An 18,955-nucleotide genomic window follows, 5' to 3' on the forward strand; every position below is an offset into this window, starting at 1 on the left:
CCTTTACCTGTGACAGGGCATATTTTGCTTTGAGTAGATAGGTATCAACTGCTAGGAAGAATTGCAAGTGTGATGCGGTTAGCTCAGTCAAGCATTTCTGTTGAACCTTTGCCTTTGATCACTGGGACAGCATTTGACCTTGTGGACTGGAGCTGCTTGGGGCAGTAGATGCTATCAGCTCCCAGTGGGTTGCTGCTAGGGTGGTAGTGCAGCCCCAAGAGTGACAGCTGGCACCTGGCACTTTGACCTCTCCTGATTGCCAAGTGGGATTACTTCCAGTCCCATGACTTTTGCTCTGTCTGTGAAATAGTGCTCCAGATGTGGAAGAGAAATTGGAAGGTGAAGGTAGCAAAGGAGTAACTTACTAATGGCTTGAGAGACAACAAAACAATTAAGGTGCACGAACTGCAGAATTACTTAAAGAGATGTAGTTATGATGTTTGCTTCAGGAAAAATCCAGAGTGACTGAGGAGGATGAGCCTACATCACGCTGCGAGTTGTACATGGCAATTTTTCACTGGCCACAACTTCACCTCATCTCCCATCAAGAGGTGCAGATGAGTCTGGCACTGTGGATGGACTTCAGAGGTCCAGAAGCTTACGAATGACTCAGCCTTCAAAAAAGTCTGTGGTATAGCGCTACAATTTCTGACAGTCCAGTTCTTGGAAAGTAACAGTATGGAACTGATAGTAAGCCTGTGTACCAGATAACTAGCTTGGATGGCAGCTAAGCCAGGAAAAGAAAGATTGAAAAATATATTAGGATCAACCAGGGTTGTTTTCATTCTGCTTTTTCTTACTGAAAAGAATAAAAATTGATGTTGTGCCAGAAGAAATGTCCAAATATGTTTTAAAATAGTTCTGTTATGTTTACTTTTTAAACATCTTCATTAAAGTCAAACTGAGTATCCATTGAGACAGTGTTTCGAAGTGAAATGCTGAAAAGTAGTTTTGAGAGTGTCAATGAGTGCTTAAACAGTTTTAAAGGAACCATCCTAAAACAGTATTTTCAACCTGAGCTTGTATCGAGTACCACTAATTGTTTAGATTGTTATTTGCTGTAGTTTAACCTCAGCCAGTAAACAAGCACCACACAGCTGCTTGCTCACTCACCCTCCCCCCTTCCAGGTGGGATGGGGGAGAGAATTAGAAAAAGGAAAACTCCTGGGTTGAGATAAAGACAGTTTACTAGGACAGCAAGGGAAAAAACAATAATGTATATTAATTTGATAATATTAATAATAAAGTACAGGGATAATAAAATACAGAAATGAATTACACACAACTCGTCACCGCCTGATGACTGATACAGCCCATCCCAAGCAGTGGTCATGGAACGGAACAGAGACTGATCTTGGAACGATTTTGAGCAGCCAGCGAGCGAGCTGCCTGCTGACCAACCACTGCTTACATGGAATACTTCCCTTGGCCAGTTTGGGTCAACTGTACTGCCTGTACCCCTCCCAGCTTCTTGCACCTGCACATTAGTGAAATCTGGGAAGCTGGAAAAAATCCTTGATCTCTTAGCAACAGCTGATAACATCAGTCTATTATCAATGTTCTTCACATACCAAATCTCATGCTAAATCCAAAACACAGCAGCTATTGGGAAGCCCTAAACCAGGACATCATTAAACTTCTGTCCTAAACCAGGACAGAAGTATTTGAAAAATTACATGAAGGCTTTTTCTAGGATATACACTTGGTCCTAACTTGTAATAGTGAAAATTGCTTTTATTAAGTTTTAAATTTTCTTTTTTACAAAAGAAGCAGAAATATGTGTGTGTGTTAAGAAAAAAAAAAAACCACCTGTATTTCTTTTCCTTGTGGAAAGAGCTTTTTAGTCACCATTAATGCACTTGTCTAAAGTAACACACTTCCACACTATGCACAGAATGAGTGTTTGCACTGGGATGCACCAAAAAGTGCTTCAACATTGGTTAACTTTTGTTTCTAATTGGTAAGTCACTACTGTTGTATCCTACTTACAGTTTCACCAAATTACCAAGGGACTGCTCATCTTAAGTTCTACTGGATGCCTACACAAAAGAAATTTACTTTATATAATCCTTAGTAGTAAAGGGCTGAAAATGAGATGCATGTACCTGCCTGTTCTGCTTGGGTGAAAATCCCTAAGGAAACCTCTAAAAGGAACACAGAGGATAACATGAAGCTAGAATACAAAAAAGCTTACTGGGGGAAATTGTTAGGTCAACAAAGTTGGGGGGGAATCTCTTGTAGATGAAGAAACAGATTGTTTTGGAAGGAACTGCCAGTGTTGCTCTGCCTCTCCTTACTTACACTTCTGCCAGGCACAGCAAGGGTGGCAGGCTGAACTCCTGCCGCTTTAATCTTCTGTTTTATGTGTTGTAATTCATTCCCTGATGAACTTTGCCTTGCTGAACTTTGTATTATGTGCTCTTGGGGCAGCTGTGCCATCGTGTGCATTGCTTCTTCCAAAATATTGGTCCTTTTGCAAAGTTGTGTTGCCTATCTGCTGATACAGGGAGTAAAAAAAAACTGGTTTGTTTTGTTTTGTTTTTTTTTTTTCCCCCTGGGACATACCAGTGCTGTGTGCTAGCAAATGAGTCAGCTGTCCTTTTATGTATTCGTTTCTCAGTCACTTTCAGATATTTCAGAAATGAGAGCAGTGGCCTAGGCGTGCTGTGTTTGACACCAGACTGAGCAGCTCATGCTGTGGCTCTCTGGGATCTGGAGTTAATGGCAAATGAGACAGTCCTGCTGCAATTTGCAAAGAACTGTCAAACTTCTGTCCTCAGCTTAGGACCTAATTGACCTTAACTGAAAGATTTTAAAGGTGATGTATGGACAGATTTAATTACTCTTTGATGCGCTGTTGCAATCCCATTCGTCGTCAAAATCTTGTCTGTTTGCATTGAAAAACCCCTACTGGTGTGTACGTACGTATGTGTGAATTTCCCCGTGCTGTTGTGAGACCTCTTGGGCTGGAAGATGCCCATGGTCTGATCAGTGACTGATCTATACGTTGGTTTGTACTGCCCTGAAATGGACTTTTCTCATCTATGAGTGACAATTTAACTTTGAGAAATGAAGACAATCTCAGTGTGGTGATTGAGAACTAACACTTTTGCTTTCATATGGCTCATGCTGCCTTGAAAAGCCACCCAGGCTGTCTTTACCCCAGTTTCTATACTGGTAAAAATAGCAGGCAGTGAGAGTCTCCTCCCAGCTGGGGCTGTGAGGTTATTATTTGCACAGGAATTACTGTATGTGAAGGAGCTACCCTTGTGGATACGTGCTACTGGAGTAAGCTTTCTCACATGTGTATAACCTGTTTTAAACAGACAAATAAACTGGGCTTTGCATTTTGATGTCCTGTATCTTTCTTCTGCTAATTTCTTCACTTTTTTTTTTCCTACTTTCTCAACTTTCTGTCTCTTTTTGCGTACCTCCTTATGGCATCTCTTCTTTCTTTTTAGTTTCTATCTGGGCTGTGCCTGAAACAGCTGTAGTTTCTGTACTGTAAGAGGAAGAGGCTGTCTTGCCCTCTACTGCCCTGGTGCTGTGCCCTGTCTTGTGCAGCCCTGCAAGTCATATCAGAAAATTCCTCTGGATTAAAAGCACTTAGTTGTTTTATTTTTGCCAGGTCAACGTTTACGTGTGATCATTCTCTGACCGGTTTCCCTGTGGCTTTCTGTGGCAGTGTCAACTGAAAATGTGCACAGAAGCGCTCTTCGGTCTCTTCTTCCTGCTGTGCTGGATGGGTGCCGTCCTGGACGCCGGCGCTATGTCTGGCAGCCTGGCTAGCCTGCAGGACAGCATCTCTGTTGTGCTCCTCCTGAGCTGCTCCCAGGGAGGCCCCTCTGTGTCCTCGTGCGGCTCTGCTCTGGACTTCGTGGCATCTTCATGCTCTTTCTGCGGTTCCTTCTCCTCTCTACTCTTTCTTCCACCGTGCTTTTAGCCTGCTGTTGGGGTGGGAGTTTGTGTGGTGGTACGTGTGCCAAGGCTGACTCCTTGCTCTCTTTATCTGCTGCTGTGCAGGAGGGGCTGGGGACCAGCCAAATCTGCTGCTCTGCTCACTGTTGGTGAGATGAGCAGGTAGTCCCCAAAAGTGTGCAGCTGAGGAGACGGGCTGAGAGGGAGAGCCTCTTGTCATATGGTGGGAGTAATGCCTTACCGCATCAGTGGCTGTTGGGTAGGAGGAGGGTGAAGCATTTGCATCGGTGTGATGGATAGCCCTGGAGGCGGTTTCACGGGTTTTGGGTGGCTGGTGTGGCAAATCACACAGCCTGCCACTCTGTGGGAAGTTGAAGGCAAGAGCGAACACACGTACATAATTTGTTCTTCACGGCTTTAATTTTTTTCAGGCTCTTTGTAAAACCCTGGTAGCCTATGCTGTGGGCCAGAGTCCACCCAGAATGCACGGTCTTAAAGAATTAGGACAATCCTGATCTGAGCAGGTGGGATAAGGGTATATGGTATCTTATTTCCCATTCTGTGTTTATTTCAGTACCAGCTGCAAAGCTGTGCAGGAGCTAAGACAGATCTTGTGGTGGCACAGGCTGTTGGTATAGTCATTCAGCAAACACATGGGGAGGGTCAGCTCTTAATGGCAAGCAGCTGCATGCTGTGAGCACTCTGCAAGTCAGCTCTGGAACACAGCATTTTTCTTGTTAAACTTAACCTGCCTTGTTTTGAAAAAGAGGTTGTTAGGACACATTTTGTATGTTTACAGAAGATTAAAAATAAAAAAAAGAAAAGAAAAGCAAAAGCAAACAGCTGCTGTGGCATGTTTGTCCTTGTCCTAATCGTTGTAAACTTAGTGTCTGCTTAGCCTATACATGCTGCTTCTGTAATATAGGCAGTTCAGAGTAGGACCTCTCTTCTTATGCTTCTACTTTTACATTTTAATATACTAGTAATGAATTTCAGATGTGTGTTAATCTCAAGCTAATCCTTCTGATTTGTGGGCAGTGGGCCACAAAAGATTTAGCTTTATATCTGTACATTTATTATTAATACATTATTTTTACTTCCCTAATAGCTGCTTCTTAGTCACCCTGAAGAGGGCTTAACTTGCAGTAACATTAATTTTACCATTATGCAGTTAAACGATAGACATCTGGAATAATAGACCATTGTCAGCAATTTGAAAATTGACACCCTGTAAGCATTTAGAGTAATAGTTTTTCTGCTGCTACAGATTGGCAAATTGTGACAAAGTAGAAAAACCTAAAACAGCTTGCTCACTTTCAGGAATTTGCAGACCTTCCACTTTTGAATCATCAGCCCCAGCACGCTGGATTGATTTTTCGAAGCTGAGTATAACGTTACCTGAAATCTCTCTAATGCTGTGTAATAAGGTGTTACAGGCAATGCTGTTACCTGCGTATCACTTTCCTAGAGGCTCAGAGGTACCACAAACATCGCTTGTAATGCCTCATGTTTTAATTGGAGTAGGAAATGTACTTTGGGAAAGCTGTGCTCCTGCCCTGGCAGTGGCTCTGAGTGCATGGCTTGTAGGCAAGTAGATGAGGGAGCCTTTTCAGTAGTTCTGCTGTTCGCTGTAGTAACATAAGTGAAAACACGGACAGGACGATAAAGCAAGTAGCTTATCTGTACCCCTTTCAGTTCAGTCTTTGTTATAAATTCAAGCCTAAGTTTTAAACCGTCTTTCTTACATTGTCTTTAACATTAGTTTTTATCCACTTTCCTCAGTAGCTACTGTGGGAAGAGACTTTTTCTTTGTGTTGGTTGTTACAGAATGACCAGCTCCCTTCATCAGGACAAAATAGTCCTATCCACTTCAGGGAGAGAAAAAGGATATTGAATATTATACTTGAATGTGATAACTGTGTATTAGGTCTTTTGCAGAGTTCTGAGTGCTCACTGCAAATATTTGCTTTATATTTGTGAAGAGTTTGCTTTAATCAAATAAGGCAATAGCCTGGGAGAAGCACATGGTCAATATGATCAATTTAGGTGTTGTCTTGTCCTCTGAGGGATCCACCGTTCTGTGTAATGTCCAGACCGACACCTGAGACGAGGAAGATACAGGGCAAAGCTAGGCTGTGTTAATAGTTGCATTATCTTTCTCTCTACCTCCTGCCCCCAAAGTGGTGTACAGGCACGACTCCATTTATTTATTTATTTGGTCTTGGTAGATCTTAGAAAGTGCAATGGAAATATCCTTAGACAAGGACAACTCAGGGTGTTTTTCACATGTGTGTGTCTGAACAAACAGACAAACAAACAAAGTTTGCTTTCTGTAGAACAATAGATGTACACAGAAACTCCTCAATCAGAAACATTCACCATAAAGAAGTTTTTTTTTGCTCAGAATTATGGGGAGAACGAGACAAAAGAGAAAATGTTTTCCAAGAGTAGAGCAAGAAGTAGCCCTCTGTTCTCATTTTGTGACGTTCCCATTCTCTAATAGCCTTTTGTGTGCTTTAAGATACCTGCTGCAATACCTAGTGAGCTGTAGTTGGTGGTTTTACCATCTCACCCACCCATACACTACAAATCCAGGGATGTAAAAATTAAGAAATTTGACGTGCAAAATAATGCCTTTTGTTATTGCCAGATAAAAGCTAGCTTTTACTTCAAAACTTTGTGAAGACACATGGAGAAGCTGTGAAGACTTGGAGGTAGAAAGGAGAAAGTTAAAATGGTGTATAATGTTGTTCAGTGCTGTTGGAAACACCGGCTATGTTGTCTCTGGTTCATGGTTTTATTGTGTTTACGTTAGAAGTTAGGCTTTCTGAGGAAGAAAAAGTTTTGTTAAAATCTTTATTTGCAACAGCATGCTCTTTAAGGAAGCAGTAGAAATCCAGTAAACAATGCAATGTATTTTTTTTAAGCTTAGATTGATTAGAAATGGTTCTTTCAAATGGTGGGATGGTGACACTTGAAGTAACATAGTTACTTGTTATAGATGACAAGCCTTGGTTATAAATGACCTCAGTTCATTTGCAGTCCTAAGTTTTGAAACTGGTCCTGCCTATGGAGAGGCTTTTGTATATCAATAGGATGATGATTTGACACACTTCAAAATGCCTGGGGAGACTTTCAGAAACCTGAATTATATATATGAAGAAGAAAGTGACCGTAAGTCAAAATTGTTCTGATAATATATTCTCAGTATTACTTTTGCATATATAAATTATTATAGCTTACTTTCCAGTTTTTTTTTAATTGCTATTCATTGTTTTAATGTTTCTCTCTGGGACCTGGTTATTTTCTTTGAGAGGCTGAAGTATAATTCTGTTGTCAGAATGTATCTCTGCACCTCTGCCGGGAAAAAAAAAAAGTTAATTTTCAATTAAATAGGTAGTCCCACCTTTGCAAAGTAGATAGATAAATAACCAGTTTGTAAGCTACTTATCTTAGTTGCTGCTACTGTCTGCCTTGTTGCTAGCACATATATATCTATCTTCTGCGTGGGAATTTCCCAGCTTTTTTAAATCATGTGTGAATGCTGTTACCTGATCTAGTGGAAAGTTAAATCTCTCGTTTTACTGTTCTTTGTTCTTGTCTGTGCCCCCTGAACGCTGCCATGTTCTTACAGCCCTGTTTCCCCTCCTGATTTATGGGGGGGTTTCTGTTCACCAGTGTGGTGAGTATATACTTGGAAAACTTTTGTGGGTCCAAAGTGGGATTGTTATACAGACTATCATATTTCCAGAGGCTCTAGAGACTGGCTTTGAGTCACTGTGAGTGCTGCCATCAACTCCTGAACACTTCTTTCAGAGCTGACAGTGTTTGGCAAGCAGTGGATCTGAATGCTAATACTTAAGTCTTTTTAAATTTGTTTGTATACGGAGGTCTTGATTTTTCCTGTGAAACTGCTTCAATTGTTTCTGCCATTTCTGGTTATCAAAACTAAGCACAAAAAAAAAAAAAAAAGAGGCCACTTGGCATCCTGCTTCCTGCTGGTGCTCTTTCCCCTGTGAGCACTTCTGAAGAGTTCCTCCATGGGCAGCACATGGGTTTGGTGGGATCAGGCAACTCTTTGCAGTCCTTCAGCTGTAGGTATGTATTTCTTATCAGTGAGAACAGGAGCAGGTTCAGCGGTCATTTATCAACCCGAAATTGGGCCGTATGAATGCATGTGTATGTGTTTAAATGCCATCTCCTGGCATTTAGGACACTGGTCCATGTTGATTGGAGCAGTGTGTTGTGCTGCTGTTGGGAATACACTTGGAACAAAGAGGGACTTTGGAGACTTCTTTGACTCTGAGCCAGCAATCTGTGATGTGTTTTGCACTGGAGAGAGAAAAAACAGATGCATGCTTGTTTTTGTATTGCTTGCGAGGAGGATCCTTTGTATGGTTTCCAAGGTCTTGAGGTTCCTGTATGTTGTGCTGCCTTTTAACTCCATCGCTGTAGCGCGCTCAAGTGAGAGGTGCAGTTTCCACAAGCGATTGAAAATGCACACACGCAGTTTCCACAAGCAATTGAAAATGCACACATGCAGTTTTTTAAGGTGCTCAGGCTTCCTGGCTGCTCTGTGTCGGAGCACCGGAGCAAAGTGCACCACGTTCTCAAGGCTTTTCTTAGTGGGAATATGTAAAAGCTGTTAATTACTCATCTGTTACAAGCTGGCTGTTTTATGAACAGATGGGGTCTCTGGGTACATTTCACTCCATTTTAAAAGTGTCCTCCTGTATATTGTTGTGTTAGCAGTTGTGGTTGCACAACAGAGCTGAATCCTGAGAGAGTTGTAGGATAAAGAGCAAAACTGGTTGAATTTTACTGAATTATCTGATGATACAGTAGTTTTAGTTTCTTTGAGGATAAGTTGCAGTGAATCATTAAAAAAATAGTTGGTTATGGTTAGCAGAAAGTAAAAGTTGTAGTTTTAAAGTAATTACATTTCTGTGCTGTTACTGAGGCACTGCTTAGAGCATGAAGATGTACACTGCGTGGAATTTCAGAGCTGTAGATGCTAGATGTCATTTTGAAAGATTTAGTTGTCTTTGCAGGAGCTAATGCAGAAATTACTGTGTGAAGTTGTTTGCTTTCTACTTGTGAAGTAGAACAATCTAACGAGGATTATTGGAAGCGTTGGAAATATAAAAGGTTTGTGTTTTTACCTTAGGACTCTACCAAAGTTATTGGCAAGTGACTTTCATCACCCACAGGGCTGGACATGCACCATTTCTGTGCAGTCTGGGCATCGGGCACCAGCTCCTGGCTGAAGTAATGCTGTAGGAGGTCAGCTCCTGCACCGCGCACTAGCTGCAGATCCTGAGCATTTTGGAGTAGTGATGCTGTCAGTATTAATGAGTACTGCCCAGCGTCACTGTTACACCAGTGTCCTGATGTTAAACTACTGGGTGGAGAGGCAGTGGGATTTTGCTGTGGAATATGGGAGGAGGAGAGATGGTTTTCTTTTTTTCTCATTAAGTGCCCACTGGCTGTCTGGGTACTCAGCGGTGTTCATCTATCAACAAACTACACAGCAAGGTTACACTGACTGCTGTTTTTTCCCCTTTTCATCTGCTGTGGGCTCATCAGTCCCTTGTCCCTGCACAGCACACTCCAGAGAGGCTACTGCGAATCCCGTGAATCCTCACTTGCCGATGGGGAGCCAGAGCCCAAGGGGCTGTGCATCTGAGGAAAAGGAAGTGGCAGCAAGGTAGTGGCTAAGTGGGAGAAGCAGTAGTGTTACTGAAACCATGAGACTATTCTGCAGTATTGTTGCCCCATAATTAGTGTTGTGTGGTATCCCGTATGCTTACAGTGCCTTCATGGCATCCATGCGTTGCCCATCTGTTGCTTGAAAGCAGGCCAATGTAGAGAGTATGGCAGTGATGATAAAAAAAAAAAAGTGTTTCAAAGCAACTGAAGAGCTGTAAGGACAGCCAGTAGGCAAGGTTCACCTGCCCCATGACCTGGAGCTGGCCTTTGGTGACATACACCACCAGTACGTGGTCACCTACAGAAGGGGAGTAATTCTGGGACAAGCCTTTAGATGTTGGAAGGCTGGTCACCTCCAGCTCCTTCCGCAGTGAGAGAGAAAGAGATTTCACCGGAGGAGAGTCAAGGAGTTTAATTTAGCTGCTTTGAATTGCCCTTGGGAGCAGCTCGTTTTCCCAGTCCTTCAGAGAAAGGGGGAATGTCAGGTTTCCTAATTTCGGAGCCCAGGGTGAGGGATTGCTTGCGTTCCCCCAAGCTCTCCTGCCTTCGCTGCTTCCCCTGTCACATGCAGCTTCCCCTTGTTGCTGAGGGCAAGGAGACAGGTGAAGTTGCAGTAACTTTTTCAAACTCCCAGCATTTCTTGTTTGCACATCGAGCCCGGCCTGCGCTCTCTGCGCTTGTTTTCATAAAAGTTCAGAGACCTGAGACACCTGGCCTTGGTCTGCATTGTTCTGGGGCACAGGCTGTGGCTGGCAGTCTGCACTTTGGGTACCGCAGGACTTTCTGCTACAGAAGCAAAGGGCACCCCTGCAACCACCAGACCTTTCTCAGGGAGTAGGTGCTTATGGCTCCCGTCTGCTCTGGTGCGCAGGGCGCTCCTCTTCAGCCTGCAGCCTCTTACCAAAGCTCAGAGCAGCGTGTTGGTTAAAAAAACCTTACCAAAACAGGATGCCACCATCCATGCATGGTCACCTAGCTGGGGGTGGAGATGCTGGGTGGCCGGTGAGTGGCACGTGATGCTGGTGAGACATCTTGCCTAATGCGGTGCCAGAAACCGTTCAGATGCGATGTTGAACCTGTCTGGGCTAGAATTTGGCAGCAGAGGAAGGATAGAGTGTAATTGCCAGAGCGGTGGGGGAAAAGTATGGTAACAGGAGAAAAAAATAACTAAAGATTGTGAAGAGGGGAAAAAAAAAGGGGTTGGGGAGAAGAAGGTGCCCCTGGTAAAAATGCAAAGTGACCAAAGATACTGGTTGGAAGGGAAAAATGAAAGCTTGCTTATTTCAAGTGATAGGCAAAACTGAGAAAGGACAACAGCAGATTGCAATCTAACCATGAAAAGAAAGATACACAATAGTGAAAGGGAAGTGGAATGAGAGAAAGGAGGGAGTGACTGATTCATAACTGCTTGCGCCTTGTGTAACCACCGTCTCTGTTTATGTGAAATGATTTTAAGGGTCCATGCGAAACGGAATCAAGTCTCCCCAGTCTGGCTGGCAGAAGTGTGCAACAGTCCTGCTGCACACTCGTTTAACATCAGCTGTTACACAGGGTATAGAGCAGTCAGCAGGTCACACCTCACTAGTGACATTGTAGGTCACCTCTTACATTTCGCCTCCCTGTTTATTTTTTGTGCTGAATTACATTGTCCTATTGACTGAAGTTGTGGGTGGGCGTTGTAAAATTAAGGTCTCTGCAATAAAAACATCAGTGAACATACAAACAGCAAAGACCTGAACATAGAGATGACAAATATTCTAACCATGTATAAGCATACATCATGTAATTATTATTATTTTTTTTTTTTTTTTTTTTAAATGAGACTGGAACAACAAGGAGCACTGTGCTGCCCTCAGGAAGGGAGCAGCCATGTAATATTGTAGAATAAATTTTGCAGGTCTTTATCTTTTGTGGATTTAACGTGCTTGCCTAGTTTTTTTTGTGCCTGCCTGCCAGTGCTGTGTGCCATGTGCATTGCTGGTTTGTGTCTAAATCCTGACTCCTGGCAACTGGAGGAGGGTAGGGAGTTGAAGGGCCTGTACTTGACCGACTCCTTGACCCGTGCTTTACGTGCTTTGTTGCTATTAACTGCCTTTCTTCAATAGCTATTGTCTGATTTCTGTCTTGGTGTGTTCTGTCTTTTATTCAAGTCCTTTGCCGCAAGCCTGCTGCCTTCAGCCCACGAGGTGCCTGCTGCCTGCTGAGGTATTTCTGTGGCCTGTTGCTGACCCAGTTTCTGCAGCGTTTAAACTGCCCTTTTGAGAAGGGGGCATTTCTGGCCTTTGTGAGCGTTCCCAGTGTTGCTGGGATCATGTGGCTGATCCCGCAGATGCGGGTAGTGGCTTTAAAACAAACACACGCCCCTGCTCTGGTCCCCATGCTTTCAGTCTTGCTTGGATTTTTTTTTTTTTTCCCTCCTTGTAAATAAAAGCAATTATTAAAGCTTTCTGGTTATTCAAGCGGTGGGCTGTGTTTTGGTGGATGGTTTGTTCTTGAAATAATTACTGAAATGTTTGCTATGCAGGGAGGGGAGTGCCCAGCCATAAAGAGCATACACTTCCAGATTTTAAGATGAGGACCTTCACTTTTGTTCCCAAACTGAGTAAGCTCGCGTGGGACTTGGAGAACTGGAAGTTGCCCCATGTCTGTTGTGGCTTTGTCGCAAAGTCTGGCATGGAGGTTATGTCCTGCTGGATGTGAGTACTGGAGTGGGGACAATGACAGTGTGAAACATTCACACCTTTTTTTTTTTTTTTTTTTTCCCCCCCCTCTGTCTGCTGAAGCTTTACAAGCTGTGGAAAGGTAAGATGAGGTGTTGAAAACGTGACCTTGGGGTAGCTGCAAATCCACCTGTTACCTACTGGTCGCTGTGGTTTGGGGTGGCACCTCATGCTTCCTTATTCCCTCTGTCTTTTTGCCATACTCCTGCCAACAGCAACCTCTTCCATTTTGAAACAATCATCGATCTGCCTTACAAAGCCTTACTGCTCCTTTGTTAGGGTAAAATATTGTCATGGAGTGACACGAAGAAGCCTGTTCAGAGGTTGAATGCACTTGCCAAGCTTGCTTTCATGTCGTTAGGTCACGCGTGCGTCTGTACTTTTGAGTGCTCCATGCTGGTCCTTCTCCTAGGCCCACCCCAGCTGCCCCTCTGTCCATGTGAGGCCCTGCTGGCTTCAGGTCACGGTGGGTTCCCACATGGGACCATGACATTTATTTGCTTATCTTGCAGAGGAAGGAGCGGTGAGAGACATACGGCCAAGCTCGGTTAAATACACCTTTGGGCTGCAGAGAGATCATTGTCCTGTCTGAAGAAGCTTTTCCTCTCATGGGCAGCTTGAGAAACTCCGTGCCAAATCAGTTAATGTGTGGAGTGTGCAGAAGCAAAGTGCATCCTTTCTTGCAGTGGAAGCACACCTCTGGTTTGAGGCTCATTAAGAAAGTAAAAATAGCTTACTGATTCTTTGCCCTTAGTTTCCCAGGTGAAAATTTCAGGTTGGTGAACTCCGATTAGCTTCTTAGCTTTGAAATACAGGAGGAAATGTAAGACTCTAGGGGAGGTAGAGTCTTAATATAGTACTTGGTTGCAAGTACTTTTTTTAACTGATACAAAATAATCAAAAGCTGATTTCCTGCTATTTTTTTTCAGCTCATTTTTCTCCCCTTGCTTCACTCACCAAGTGTCCTGCTGAAGAAAACAAATCTTAACTCTTTGGCTCAAGGTGCCCCTTGCTGGAAATCAGAACTGTAGAGGTTAATGAGCCAGCCGTAACATACCTGAGGTTTTTTTGGTGGTAGACATTTTGTTAATAAACCTGCGAAACAGAGTGTGTTTCATATGGTCCTGCTTTAATAGCAGAAGGTTGCAGCATTTTGTATGTCGGAAGAAATTGGCTCAGAGCATATGCTGTGCATTGGCTTCAACAGATCCCAGATGTTTTGTAAGGACCTGGTAATTTCTTCAATAAGCATTGTAACTGCTAATCCTGGTAATGCCAAAATTTTTGAATTTTTGCCAGTTTGAATTTTCTGGTATAAATTTTTTCATATCTATGTTTTCTTGAACAACAGAATCTAACAAAGCATGACTATACGGTAGTACTCAGGAATAGATCGTAAATACACTGTCAGAGTGCTTCCTTTTATTAATAGCACTAAATCATGGAGCTGTCTTTTCATTTTCCATACCATGACCCAGAGTGCTGAGTGACACAAGACAGGCGAGCGCAGCAAGCTGCTCTTTTCAAAAGGGGCAGCCAGGGGAATTCGGCAGGCTGTCTGCGTGGTGTCCTGCCACCGTGGGGGTTTACTGGCTTTAGGTGAGAAAGTGGAAATGATCCGATGCTGTGGAGGATTCCCCCTTTCTTTTTCTGCCCGCAGGAGGGGATATACTTGGAACCAGAGTTTTGTATGGGGAGCTGGAAAAGAAAAGCTTTTACTTTAAGAGCAGGTATATATATGACTGGGCTATTGAAGTGTATAGATGAAGATGAAAATGCACAGTGCGATCAATTAATAAAATATGAATGAACAGTAAGTAGTCTGCAATTTTTTAATTGCTGTTGTAGTTTTAAAAGGTTCTTCATAGGAAAAAAGTTCCATATTTTTCTGCAGAAAATACATGTCCTATCTAATAAATAATACTATGTGTCACATCTCTAAAATGGCATAGATCCAATAGATTACTGCACCAGAACAAAAAGCTTTGTCCAGTGATACCAGAACATTTGGAGGGAGACTACAGAGGATGCAATACATCCCAGCTGGGAGGAGTGGAAAACAAGAAAAAGAGGGATGCTCCTTTGAGAGAGAGGTGTTGATTTTGGGCTAAGGTACTTTTTTGGTGCTGCTCTTTGGTTACTGGCTTATCTTTAGCTTTTCCTTCTTAAGACTTGATAGTGGCCCCAGTGAGAGAGCAGTTTTGTTCTCTACGCAGCTTCACCCTGCAGCACCATGCCTAAAGTGCTTTTAAGAAAAGTGTAGCCTTGCTCCTTCTCTTTGTATTTCTTCTTAGCATCATCGTTTCACAGTCATACAATATGGCTTGTAGAAATGCTATTTAAAGACACGAAAAAAGAAGTATTCTTAGAAAGCTAGTATATGTAGTTTAAATTCTGGGTATTTTGCACATGCTTCAGAAAGTCTTGTATGAAGTTTCATTGGTTGGAGGAGAGAATTAAATTTTTAATAAGTCTGGCAATAAATAGCAGCGATAGTTTTTCCTCCTTAGAAAACTGAAAGCACTGAGAAGGCTGGTCTTGGTCTGTTACAAATGTTTGGTAAAAGGATTTTGAAAGAGGTGCATATATTTAAGTTTTTGAGAGGGACTTCTCCTGTGTCTTACCAGTTTGTGAAATAATTTACTGCCTAATGCATCTAAACTGTATATTGTAGTGTTTGGTTTTTCCACAGTAGTAGCATTTGAAGCTATCTGGTAAAGTACTGTCTAGACAACTTGAATAGTTTTCCATACTGAACCTGTTTTGGTTGACCCATTTGGTTGTCTTGGCTCAAAGAAGGAATGACGTTGGATGCTTATAAGCGAGTTACTATACTTAAAGGTTGATGCTGAAAGGTTGTACTTTGTTTTTTAAAGAATTGGGCTGAAATTCACAAAAGAGAGGAAATGCGAAGTCCAGGCTAATGTCTTCCACTATTGTGTCAAACTTGGATTTTGCAGCTTTAGGAGACGTGAACTCACTGACTTTTCCATGGCTTCTTTTCATGGTGGGTGGTATCAGGTGTGCTGCCCAGACTAAAGAGAATAAATTAAAAGCAGATTTTTTTTTTTTTAGTCCTAAGTCTGAGTTTTCTTGTCTTTGCTTAGTTTTCTTTTTAGTCAATATTCTTTTTTTTCTGTTTCAGAGGAAAAAAGGGGAGGGGATTTTCAGCACTTACCAGTGTAAAGGTTTCCTGTGGGCCTAGACCTACCATGCAGATTGGTGCCTCAGTTGTCCTACAGGCCTGTACTCTTTCGTTATAAAAAGAAACTATAAAAGGCTTGCATTAATGCAGAAACAGCAAAAGGCAACTCCCTTAGGAAGATTATCACTCTTAATTGCTGTAGGAAGATTATGGCTCTTAATAATTAAGCAGGTCAAGCTTATCAGCAACCACAAAGCTCTTTCATGCGTTTTGCTGAACTGTTCTAACTTAAAATGGTTTTTGTCAAGATGGAAATTTTTGGCTGCGGCTGTAAATAGAAAAAGGAAATGGTTGGGTGCAATGATATTTGACGAGAATGTAACTTCCTATTGCCGTGAGCTTTGCAGCCCCACTGCGCTTCCTGTCAGTGCCTCTCCCCTTCTCTCAAAGCAGGAGCCAGATTCCCCGAGCCATTGCCCTGGCGTGTGAAAGGGAAAACCTTGAAGGAGGGTTGCTGAATGAACAGAAGTTGACCGTTTGCTCTTCAGCTTGGGGAGATTTTTTTTTTTTTTGAGTAAAATTGTGCGTGGTTGATGGAACAAATTTTTATTTTAACCGGTAAAACCAGAATTGCAGTTGGTACATAAAAAAGGCGAGGCCTGTTTTCACTTCGATGTCTTTCTTCTGTACTGCTAATTCTCCTGAACAGAAAACAAGTTCGTTGTTATCTTTAAGGGAATTAATTTAGTTGGGGCAGGTGTGATAGAATTGATAGTTGTTACTTCTGGAATATCTGTCCCTTCCTTTGTTAGATTCCTAATTATGTTAGTACGGGACTGTGCTTAAAACCAGCCATTGCCACTAAAGTCCTCTGCCATGGTTTTGCCATTGCAGGGGTGCAGTTAAATACTTTACTGCCTGGTAAATAAAAATAAGTGTGCTCTCCTTAGGTACAAGGCAGGTGGGTTTGTGGTCTGTCTTTTGCCTTTCTTAAGATTTTTTTATCCTGCCTCTTTCACAGGGCCATGCTGTGAAATTTGACTGCCTTCAGTAAAATGCTTTGAAAAGTGTGGGTAGGGAACAGTCATTTAAATTTCATGGTATTTCAGCACAAGGCTTGCAGTTCGTGCTTTGTTTTTAGCCGGAGAAGGCAGCGTGCTGACACCGTGTAAGCCTTTTCTCTGGGTACTTCTCTGTGTGCTCTTTCTCTAGGGTTCATGCTTTGAAAGTGTCTGAAAAAGGCTATGAGCAGCACATCTCCACTTGAAAATGTTTCAGTTTCAATTTAGAGACTCTGGGCAGGAGCTTGGATAAACAGTGTGATCTTTCGGAGGCGTGGAGTCTCATAGCTGCTCTGGAAGCGATTTTGGGTTGTGAGAATTAAGCAGCTTTCTTCAAAAAGCAGCCATTTATTTTCGTGTATAAAGTAGGCCGGCATGCTTTCAGGTTTGACTGCCTTTCTTTGTGCTTGTTAATTAACATAGGGAAAGTTAACATCTCAGAAATGATTTATGATCTTAGCATCAGTTTTTGAAGAACAAACCTGGATTATACAGGCAGTTAAAAGGTTTTGGGGTTTTTTTTTTTTTTTTTTTTTTTGGAGTTTGGCAACTACAGATTAAGCATATTACTCGAAAACAATTAATTTGGCTAAAAAGCCTTGAGGTTTAAAAAGGGAAAAAAATAGCATGAGCTGCTTTGTGTGCCTTTGGGATTTGTGTTTTTGTTTCACGTACTCATGGACCAGAAGCATTCTTTAAAAAGACATGAAATCCGTTATTTTCTCATAACTGCAGAAGTCCAGGACCTGGTAGTTCAAGATAAAACGTCAAGAATGCCAAGACTCCTGATGGAGCCAAAAGTATGTGTTTGTGTTAGGCAAGTGACTCTCTTAATGTGTTTTTGAAGAACTGAAAAAGGAGAGTCAACTTTATAGTTTCTGTGATTTCAAGAGTTTTAACAGAAAATTGCTGACTTCTTAAAAATGTTAAATTGTAAAGACACTTAAAAAAAAGAAAAGCAAACTAAAGTTTTGTTTCAAAGCAGTTATCATTGTCTTAAGTACTTAGAGATTGTCTTATGAAATATTGCAGAATGAATAGGCAATTGTTAAATTACACAAAGCAAAAAGGAAAATGAAGGTGAATGTTCTGCTTGCCAAGATATTTGTGATGTGTTGGCAGTGGTAGAGATGCTTCAGAGGAAAATGTTTGATGTGCATTTTGAACTAGTGGGCCCCATACAGTCATCCAAAACAAATAAGTTAGATATTTCTCACCCTAGCTGAAACAAGGCACTTTTTTTTTTTTTTTTTTTTTTTTTTGTATCCCCAAGTAGCTGCAGGTTCAGCTTAGGCCACATGGGTGCCTGATTTGCATGCCTCATTCACTGATAGCCCACTTATTGTTCTCTCAGGTCGGTGCTTGGGAGTTTCTAGGGGTTTGTATAGCTTTTGATTTTTAAAATTTCTGCCTTTTTTTTTTTTTTTTTTTTTTTTTCCACTGCTCGAGCAGACTGTCCAGGATGCCTAAAAAAATACAGGGTCCCCCTGGACCATCTCTAGAGAGCATTAGTTGTTGCCTGAAGTCTGGGTGGCTAATGGATTTCGAAAGACAGAGGTTTCAGAATACAATTTCAAATGAACTCAAGTCATTGTCAATTAATTTCTTAATTTAGTACAGATTTCAGTTATTTCAGAAGTTGAGGACTGATTTATGGGAAGGAATAATTCCGTTCTGCTGTTAAACACGCTTCATTGTGCTGCTGCTGCTAGAACGCAAACCACAGGCACATCTGGAGAAGAAAGCCTTTTCTTTCCACCAGGATGCTTGCTATAGTGCTTCGTGCCTCACCGCTTATCTTCTCCACTAGATTTCTTCATGAGTCTTACTCTAATTTTTATCGTGGTCCACATTTAACTTCTTTGAACATTTCTCAAGGAGATTGTTTGGGTGTGAGGGTAGGGAGAAAAGCCAGGTTTTTTTATCTGTGTCCTTCCATTTACAGCCTGTTGAGAAATGCAACTTTATAAGCGCGGTACTGTGAGTTTCATCATTACAATTTTGTTGTAGTTTTGTAATAAATAAAACTGATGCACTGCTGGCGGAGGTGACTATTCTGTGGAGGGTTTGTATAAACATTATTGCAGAAGAGGGAGCACAGGTGGTGAGAGGAGAGAAGGTTACCCGGAAGGGCAATTGATGGCACTGGAAACACCAGGGCTAGAGGAGAGAAGCAGAGGGAGGCTGCTCAAGTTGCTGGTGGAGAGCAGTGCACGAGGGGCCAGATGGGAGTAACGGAGAATGGTTTGTGCTTTACACATGGAGGTAGGCTTACCTACCTCTTTTATCTCAGTACTTTTTGAAATGAACAAAGTATCAGCCTGTTGAAGCTTTGGTGAGCAGATCTAAGCTATATGCTGCTTTGCCAATTTCAGAAGTTTAAAGAAAAAAAAAGACAACCA

At 42.1% G+C, this 18,955-nt stretch overlaps 1 protein-coding gene across 8 annotated transcripts in view; it reads left to right on the forward strand.

Moving 5' to 3' along the window:
- The window catches only part of TMEM131L (transmembrane 131 like), an 81,054-nt gene that overhangs the window by 11,467 nt on the left and 50,632 nt on the right, over positions 1 to 18,955 (forward strand). Inside the window, exon 4 of one of the 8 annotated variants that reach the window (XM_086747452.1) lies at positions 2,621 to 2,818. The exons of 6 other annotated variants lie outside the window; for them this stretch is intronic. The gene's annotated coding sequence lies outside the window, so the exon portion shown is untranslated. Of the gene's footprint in view, positions 1 to 2,607; positions 2,819 to 18,955 lie in introns of those variants that run through there. One more of the 8 variants, XM_086747454.1, reaches the window with a different exon arrangement.

The sequence above is a fragment of the Chlamydotis macqueenii genome, chromosome 4 (assembly GCF_036417535.1).
Source record: "Chlamydotis macqueenii isolate bChlMac1 chromosome 4, bChlMac1.mat, whole genome shotgun sequence".
Classification (NCBI taxonomy): domain Eukaryota; kingdom Metazoa; phylum Chordata; class Aves; order Otidiformes; family Otididae; genus Chlamydotis; species Chlamydotis macqueenii.